The following is a 9553-nucleotide window of genomic DNA, read 5'->3' as shown; positions in this document are numbered from 1 at the left end:
TTATTTCACAGAGAATATGCAGAACAAAGCAAGCAGTCATTTAGAGGGCGTTATGGACATTTCAGTTGATTCTGTGTCTTAAGGATTTGTATTTAAATTATCTGTGTAGTTCTTGACTATTAGATGCTACTAAAGTAAAAGAAGCATGTTTTAGGTCACATAACATATTCTCCAAGATTCTATTGCTTGAGAGTGACAGTGCAATGTCACAGTCTGAAGGTGAGAGAGACATATTTTGATTTAATATAGTGAAGTGCCTTAATAATCAATTGAAAGGAAAACAGAGACTAAGACTATGACCAAGACTGGCCATGATTTACAGATGAACTGTACTGTAGTAACCTTTGGCCAGAAAACTGATGAGACTGTTGGCAAAAGATGTATAATTTTGCAGTTGCACATGGGCATAACTAATGTAACATTGCTTGTATATGACTAGACAATAGATTGGTTCATAAAGTAGAATTTGCATACTAAAAGTAAGCAGTGAATCTCCCATCAAAGTCTCTGTTATCCTGGTAACTTACACTGTCGGAAATTATTTCAAGAAGCAATAGGTTTAAACGTCTCAAATGTTCATAAGCCTGTCAGAATTCTCAGATGCTCCTTTTTGCTCTATAAGGAGAGGAAAGGGGAAATTAGGAATTGAGACTGAAAAGTCTATTACATGGAGATGCAGTATGATCATTATATTCCCAAAACTTTTGAAAGTAATTTTTGACTAGCAGCTATGACATAGATTCCCAAGGTAGTGAACTAGGTAGCTTCTAATTTACTCTTGTCCTTGGGCATTGATTTTGATCACTGAGTGCTGGTTTGAGAGAAAAAGAAAGATATAAGATTGTATTTTGAATATGATCATCTATAATATCAGGTGTAGAATAAGAACACACTTTCTGTTTATGCATAAAGTTCTTCACATGTTAATGACATGCTCTGCAAAAACTTAGCCATGCAATACTCTAAGCAATCAATTCTAAAGCCCTGACAGCGTCTTTATACATCACTCTTAATGGTGGTTTCCTCTGAGAGGCAGTTCTTTAGATACACACATATCTGTCCATATAGACCTATTTCACATACTGTGGAGTAGATATGCATCTGCTAACATGACTAAATACTGTCATGCAATGGATTATCACCTTTCAATGGAACACCACCTTTCAACTCCATTTGGGTCTATCAATTTTATGCTAAGTTAGTTCAATACCTTTTTGTTGTGTGTCATAAGAATTCCTACAGCTAATTCCTTTATATGATTCGTATAATGTTGGCTCCGTGTCATATTTTTCTGGACTTAGCAGGAAAAATGAACAATTACATACTTTTTGCTTTCCAGCTATTTAAATTGACAGAGACCAAGAGATTTTGTCTCTGTCTTTGCAGCTTTTACAGAAATAAGTTAGAGCTTTGATCGAAGGTACTTAGAAACAAAGAGGGTTTGTGCTGTTAAGATGAAGGGTCTGTTCATTTCCTTAGGCAGAGTTTTTGGCTTTAAAGCTGAATTCTTATTTTGACTCCATTCTCTCCTTTCGCCATGGTACAGAGTTATATTGCGTGAATATCAGTATGCAGAAAAAAAATTCGTAGTTCGATTTCATATGCATACTGAAAGCTTATCCAAACACTTATTTAGAAATGTCAGTGGAAATGGAATAAGACATTTTCCAGAAGTTTATAATTATTCTTTGTCTCACTTTCAAATTATTACATGAACATCTGAGAGAGATTTTGGCACTTCTGCTTTGAAGCTGTAATATTCTAACCCTATATAGGCAAACTCACACAATGGAAACGATGGGATCCAACTGTTTGGGACTTTGTGACCTGTAGACACCAGTCAGCTTTAAAGTTACCCAAAACCTTAGTGTTTCATAGATCCAAGTATCTAGGTTGTGGCAGTCCTTTGGCAAAGCTGCTTTTAATGCAGATGGTGAGAAATGCTCGAAATTCACTTGAATTTCGGTGTTATCTCTATAGGTTTTTGTCATGGGAGCAACGTGCATTAGCTACGTGCCTTTAGCATGATTGGTATGGTGATGGTCACCTCAGACATTTGGTAATGTCACCACTCTCCTTCAAAGAATCCATGGTGAAATCTGTCCAGTGTAGTGTGAGTAAGGAAGTCTGTCTGGACACTGCGTTTTAGACTCCTAAGTGAGATGGGCTGACAGAACATGAAGGGGTTTATTGCAACACTTGGTAAGGCACAGAAGTGCCAATTCTTGGACAGGTGCAGCCATTGTAGACCAGAAGGATAAGGAAGGTGTCCTTGTTTTGGTGGGGTTGAATTGTAGAATTCTCTTCTAATGTTTCAGCAGGGCTGGAGTTCTGAGAAAACTGCAGTGTTTGGTTTAATGAACACAATTTGATATTATAGCTTTAGCTAGGATGGAGTTTTGTTTTGGGTTTATGCTGGGACTGATACAAAACACACCAATATTTACTTTTTTCAAGATTTTGCCTTCACCTGTGGTTACAGTATCTTTGTTTTGTTTTGGTTTTTTCTTCTTTCTGCAAAAGAGAAAGGGTAGGGAAGTGAAAGCCTGGGACTCTTGGGGACAAGTGACCTAGGACCAGGTATTATCCAAGCTTACCAATAAAGATGTATTCTATCCCATAAATGTCACACTCACTATAAATTGGGGAGTTTGCAGGGGACGACCCCTTCAACTCTTTGGCCTCTTTGCCCCTTCTTTCCTTCTCTTCAGTCCTTTCCCTTCTCCTTCCTGATTGCGGCCCATCTCAGTTCCTGAGGCTTACCTCTCCTGCATTGCATTTTTGTTGGCATATAGCCAGTGACTGCTTTTTGTGAGCTGAGTTTAACTTTGATTGCTATATTATTGTTATTTCAGCTCTTGTTGCAGTTCATTATTATTATTATTATTATTATTAGCAGCAACAGCAGCAGCAGCAGCAGCAGCAGCAGCATCATTATTTCAGTTTGGTTTATTTTAAAGATTAAATAGTCTTTATCTCAACTGATGAGTTCTTTTACTTTTATTTTCCCAATTCTCTTCCCCATCCCACCGGCGACTGGGAGGAGTTGAGTGAGCGTACTGCGTGGTGTTTAGCTGCTTGCTGGGTTAAACTATGAAAGAAGAGAATTGACAAACAGAAAGAACAAAGAGCAAAAGGTGTGAGTAAAACCTAAGTATCTAAAGTACAGATGCTGCATTTAACATCCCTGAGACAGGTTAAAGTTCATTTGATTACTTATGTTGTGTGTCCTGTCAAGATAGCACATGGATATGTAAGAACATTTTCTCCCTCCTGGCTTGGTGGTCCACATCTAACCAGCACCTGTTTGTTGGTCCAGATTTGTGCTATCTAACTAGTCTTGAAAAAGGAATGAAGATGATAGAAAAATTCTGAATCATGCTCTGAAAGTGCAAGCCTTTCTCTACTGACTATAGAGGGAACTGAAGACCATAAATCTCTAATTTAGGTGTTTTAGTTAAGTACCATTATTAGGTGTGAAGGATTCAAGCTCTGTAATCCACTGAAACAAAAAGGTGTGAATGTACGTGGCAATGAAGGAAGGAAAAAGGAGACTGTGTATGTGTTTGTTTGTATGTGTCATCTGACATTCCATATATTTCACATAACCTTAGACAGAAAAAAATGGGGGAAATTGCTGAAGTTACACATTAAGGAAGCATTCGATTCTGTGTTATTTTGCTGCCTATCAGCCCATTTTTGAGTCTGCCACATCCACAAATCCTGCAGGCTTTAAGCTCCTCAATGTTACAGAGATAATGCAAAAATTATTTTCCATTATCAAAAAATATATGTAATGGGATTTATGAAGATGAACAGTAAAAATGAAACAAAATCATAGAAACTATCAATTCATCACTCAAATGGTGATCTGAAGAAAATAGACTTATCACCACCATCATCCAGTATTCTCCCAATTGGATCAAAGGTAAATTCATGGCAGAGTGTAAGTAGGAAAAGGTAGCTGAAATCTCTAATTTCTACTTACACAACATGTACAGCTGCTGTTAAAATAAGATTTTTACTGTGCCAAGGAGAGAAACCTTCAGCAAAGCAAAATTCATTTTGTGTATGACCTTTAAAAGTCATCAGTTTCAGATGACCTCCCCACATACAATGTAGTACCCCTTTTCAGGTAGTAATGAACTGTCTGCTCTAATACTTTCAGGTAAAGTGGCAGTTAAAGTTATAAATGTGGAGAAAATCGGCTTCCAGGCTTATCTTATTGGCTTCATCTTTTAAACACCATCAGACCTGCACAACAAACTACCTTAATACAGCCCCAGAATAAAGTTATCAAGGTACCAGAAGCAGAATGCCTTGCTTTTTTCATTTAAGTAAAATGTGTGGCAAAACTTAACTTGTAAATATGTCAGAGAGTGATAAATTCTCTTTATACTTGGCACTGACTAGAGAATAGATTTTAAGCTTTAAAAGTGCTGTGCTACAGCTGGTTACTTCCTGTCAATATTGATATCAGAAAACAATAAACTAATCCAGTATTTGCATGACCTGAGAGATATTCCTGGTGTAAAATATAGTATCATTTCAACTAAAGAAAACATTGTTTTTAAAACTCTTCTTGAAAATGCAGAAGGAGGTATTTTGATATGTATCTCTTTGAAGAGAATGTTGCTAATGCTGTATCACTTGCTTTCAAGATAAAATCTCACTAGCATAGGGAACAATTTCTGCAAATGCATAATATTAAAATGAAAAGAGGAAGTCAATAAAAGTACTGTGAGGGCAAAAACCTGATTTTTTTTTAAAAATAAGAGGGTTGAGAACAAGGGCTTAAATTATTTACTGTGTTCCTTAGGGTTTAGAGAGATATATGTTTACGTTTTTCCAGGCTGAATGTGTTTGAGGATAAACTGAAGTTGAATGGTTTCAGTTAATTATAATTGTTTTGGGGAGCCTATAGAATGGCACACAAGATTGCAAACAATTGTTATAAACTGTTGTTAGTCTGATTCCTGTAAAAATAAGAAATCTCTGGGCAGCTCTGGTTAAAGTTTTATTAAATACAATTTTTAAAACCCCTTACTACATCATTTCCATAACTAATACTTTTATTTCCTTCATGCTGTTTCATGAAGATATTAATTTTAATATTGTGTGACATTTTATATAAAGAAGTAATTTGAAATTTTGCACATTAAACTGATAATGTGGTTAACTTTGTGCATTAACCTTTTCTGTTTAGTTAATTCATGATTTCTCATATCTGTAACCCCAAATTTATAAATCTGTTAATGAAACCGTTTAACATCTGTTCATGGCCCAATACTTATCCTTAAAGCTTAAAGGACTTTTGCTAATTATTTCACAAAGATCATGGAAGAAACTTGGCAAAAGTGGAAATTTTTATAAGAAATCAGCCATTCATATTAAATAATTGGAGAAGAAAAATGGATGGGTGATATCTGGTAATTGTTTAATAAATCGTAACTGCTGATCCTTGGAAACTAACTTACTAATAATTTATGTTGTCAGTCTCCAGTGTCTCTGTTTAATGAAGTTGGGATGCCTATAAGAACCATTTCATTTCCTGTATAGCCACAATTGCTTAAATGATCAATGACTAGCCTGTACCTGAGACAGAAGTTCCCTGTGAAAAAAAAGACAGAAGTAAGTGTATACAGAAAGTACTGAAAAGTTGATTTGGACAGTTATTCTTAACTATCATATTTCCTGAATATTTGTCTTTCTGACAGGAAGAATATTATATCTTTTTTTTTTCTTTTTTTCCCCTCTTACTTCCCCAGAAGCGCAGGATGGTTGAGGTTGGAAGGCAACTCTGGAGGTCGTAGGGTCCAGTTCCCCTGCTCAAGCAGGGTCACCCAGACTTGGTTACCCAAAACTGTACCCAAATGGCTTTTGAGTGTCTCCAGTGAATGACTCCGCAAACTCTCTGGGCAACTTGTGCCAGTCCTCAGCTATCTTCCCAGTAATAAAGTGTTCTGATATTCAGACAGCATCTCCTGTGTTTCAGTTTGTGCCCTTTGCCTCTTGAACCATTCATGGCTTCTGATCTCATGGTTCTTGTAACAGCAATTTTATCTTCTTAATGGAACCTTTTACTCATCAAAAAAACCTCATAATCCCTTACAGATGTTTATAGAAGAAGCCCAAATATGGGTTGATAGAACTTGGATAGGAAGTGGTGTGGACGGGACTACTTTGTGCCTCATTAAACAAGTCTTTCTTAGCAGCTGGACTGTGAATTGCATATGCAGCCTCTTCATTCTCTCATTCCTGAAACAGGGAATATATCGTTTGCTCTATTCTTAGAGAAGTCAGTGTTTAAGACATTGTTCCCTTCAATTTAGAAAAAAAGTAAAAAAAAATATATATTAGCTTGAACAATTAGTTTATTTTAAAGCAGTTGGAAGCAGAATTGTATTTATAATGGAGTATGACCACCGTATATGCATAAAGAATATAAAAAAATACTGTACAGCTACAGTATGTGATTCTGCTTGAGGAGATTGCTGTAAAGTTAGTATTTGTAGAAAACAAAGCTGTCAGAAACCTTTTAGATTGTAAATCCAGTCCCATGCTACAGTTAGTAACTACAGATTATAATACTTTTCATGTCACCTTTTTGAGTCTGAAGTTTATTTGCACTCAGGCTTCACTGTCTCCAGTAGAGCCATGTCCTGTCTCCCACCTCCAATGCTGTTTAATTTTTTCTCTTATTTCATTCCTAAAATTATACACTGTTAATTCATACCCATATATTATGGAGCCTTGTTCTTTATTTTAAATAGCTATTCTCCTTTCCTGATATACATTCCTGGATGTATTTATAGAGAGCAATCAGGCCTTCTGAAATTAGTACCTTTAAAATAGATATCACACTAATTGTCTTCTTACTTCATGCAAATTGTACAGGCTGGAGGCCTCTCTCTAAGCTGGACTACTAAGTGAGATTTTCTATCTTCATTTACAGGGCTCTCTCTGTTTTTCTGATCCTATTCCCTGTAGCAGCAGATGCTCAAGGGGATATAGGCAGAGGAGATGAAGGTAGGAGTAATCTGAACTGCCTGTGCTGGCAAGGGTTAGGCAGTTATCTACCTATTACACTCATAATCCTATGGGTTTATGTGCAGACCTTCAGGAAAGCGTATGCTTTTCTTCACCTTTGTTTTTCATTGGTATTTGAGGAAATACTTTGTTTTTGCAAGTGCGGAGCTAATCTACTCTGAACACCTGCATTAAAACTGGTTCATTTCTTAAAAGTGAAGCAAGAATATAATCTTTGTCTACAATTAAGGTTTCCAAAATACATTAGATAAACAGAATCAGACAAATAATATCAAACTGAATTCCTGTCTATTTAACAGAATTCTAGTGTCAATTAACTGTCATTGACTTAAAAAACACCCTTTCTTAGTTCCTTTTAAAGGCTGTGATATACTTTTCCCTCCTCCAAAAAAGGCGGGTGCAGTTCACAGAATCACAGAATATTAGGAGTTGGAAGGGACCTTGAAAGATCATCCAGTCCAACCCCTCTGCCAGAGCAGGATCACCTAGACTAGGTCACACAGGAACGCATCCAGGTTGGCCTTGAATGTGTCCAGAGGAGACTCCACAACCTCTCTGGGCAGCCTGTTCCAGTGCTCTGTCACCCTCACAGTAAAAAAGTTTTTCCTCATGTTCAGATTGAACCTCCTATGCTCCAGCTTGCTCCCATTGCCCCTTGTCCTGTCATTGGCTGTCACTGAGAAGAGCCTGGCTCCTTCCTCCTGACAGTCGCCCTTTGCATATTTATAAACATTAATGAGGTCAATTCATCAATGAGTTGTATCAGCAGGTGTAAGTATTAGATGTTACTACAGTTGATACTTCACATCAGCTTTATAAGTAGATAACTGCAATCCAGGGACACTCTCTTTTGCCAGTAACGAGCAGAACTATACATCAGACTTAAGGGGAACAGAAGGGAAGGAACACTGAGCCAGACTGCCTCTACCACCTTGATAACCATTTTGTAAATGTGATTAAAGGTCTTTCACTGCAGCTAAGAAGAGTTTAGAGGGGACTTAGATGGTGAATGTCCCCTCTCCCCATATCTTCCCTGTGAAACAAATAGGTCATGAGTGTAACTGCCTTCTGTTGTCTGGATTCCTCACCAGCTCATCTGTCTCAGTTTGGGAATGAAGCTCAAAATAGTTCAAGGGCATTACTGCTGATAAGCAGGAAAACTCAAGAGTGTGTTGGAAACCACCTTTACCTGGAGCTCTAGGTTCAGTTCACCAGGAGGTGAAAGAGTTTCAAGTGGTTGATTGACTGTGGGCAAGGACATGTCATATTCAAAATGTTTCTCTTTGTGATGATTTGAATATCCATATAAGATTTACAAATTATGACCTGTGATTTGAATCACTTGTACTGGTGAATAATATAGTATATACGTTTCCTATGAGGTATCTCTGTTCTGTCATTGTAATTAATATAATTTATATTTGGATAATCATATTTTCTGTTGTTTAGCGGTCATTACTGTACTTTCTGCTAATGCGAGTGGATTTTTTTAATGGATATACAAGTATGCATTAGTTCATAGTTTGGATCAAACCAACAAAGGCATATGCCTTCCTACATGAAATGATCAGATATGTTTTCCTTACTAGAAATGGCCTATCTGTGAAAATAATTTAGTCAGTGCAAGATTTTTTTTTATTCTAAAAATAGAAACAACTAATGTATGTGCAAAAAAATAATCTGGTATTTAATACAGAAGTAGGAGTTATGACTGCTGGGCCAGAAAAATATGGAATAAATGAAAAGTCACTAGAGAGGTCAACTCTAGGCTAATGCAAAGAAAAAGAAGGGAAGAGAATAAAACATTTTTTAAAAAGCCTCCAATATTTACACTTACACTGATCTACTCTTTGTGAATGTCTTCCAGTTGAAGTCTTCATTCCTATGGCCAGTTTCAGTAGTTTGAGCTTTCTGGGATCTCATTGCTTCACAGTAATAAATTAAAACCTTTTACTGTCCAAAGGGAGATGGAGTTGTCCATGAGTCCTATGATTCTGTGCTTTCTGTCTCCTGGTGTGTTTCATGTGATTATAGCCGGCACAAGTTCTTCTTTTGTCAGTATCTCCATTTTCAGTTAGAGGAGGGGACCTTCTATCTGTTACTGGAATAGTAGCAGTCTTACTCAGTGCAGATGTAATCTGTTCCATGCTCCAGTTCTTCTGTTTTAATGCCTCTTTGTTTCAGGACATCAAAATCTCTTCTGAGAGACCCTTTTCTTATTGGAGTGAGCTGGGAGACACCTGAGGCTCTATGGTCATTCTGATCTGTTATTCAGTTTTCCTCGTGTGTTTGCTGTCTTCCTTATAGAGTCTGTCAGTCACTACCTACTAGGCCCAGTAAGTGAGGGATGAGAATTGACAGAGGATGGAATGTGTTTAAACACTGCATTGGTTGGTTATAATCTTAGGGACAGAGAGTGGTGACTGCTGTAAACAGGGAAATTCAGAGATACCAGAATCTGTGGTTCATGACTAATCCTTAAGTGTGGTTTGAGGACTTTACA

The sequence above is a fragment of the Mesitornis unicolor genome, unplaced genomic scaffold, assembly GCF_000695765.1.
Source record: "Mesitornis unicolor isolate BGI_N332 unplaced genomic scaffold, ASM69576v1 scaffold2635, whole genome shotgun sequence".
Classification (NCBI taxonomy): Eukaryota; Metazoa; Chordata; class Aves; order Mesitornithiformes; family Mesitornithidae; genus Mesitornis; species Mesitornis unicolor.
The sequence above is the reverse complement of the archived record's forward strand: the minus strand, read 5'-3'. Positions refer to the sequence as shown.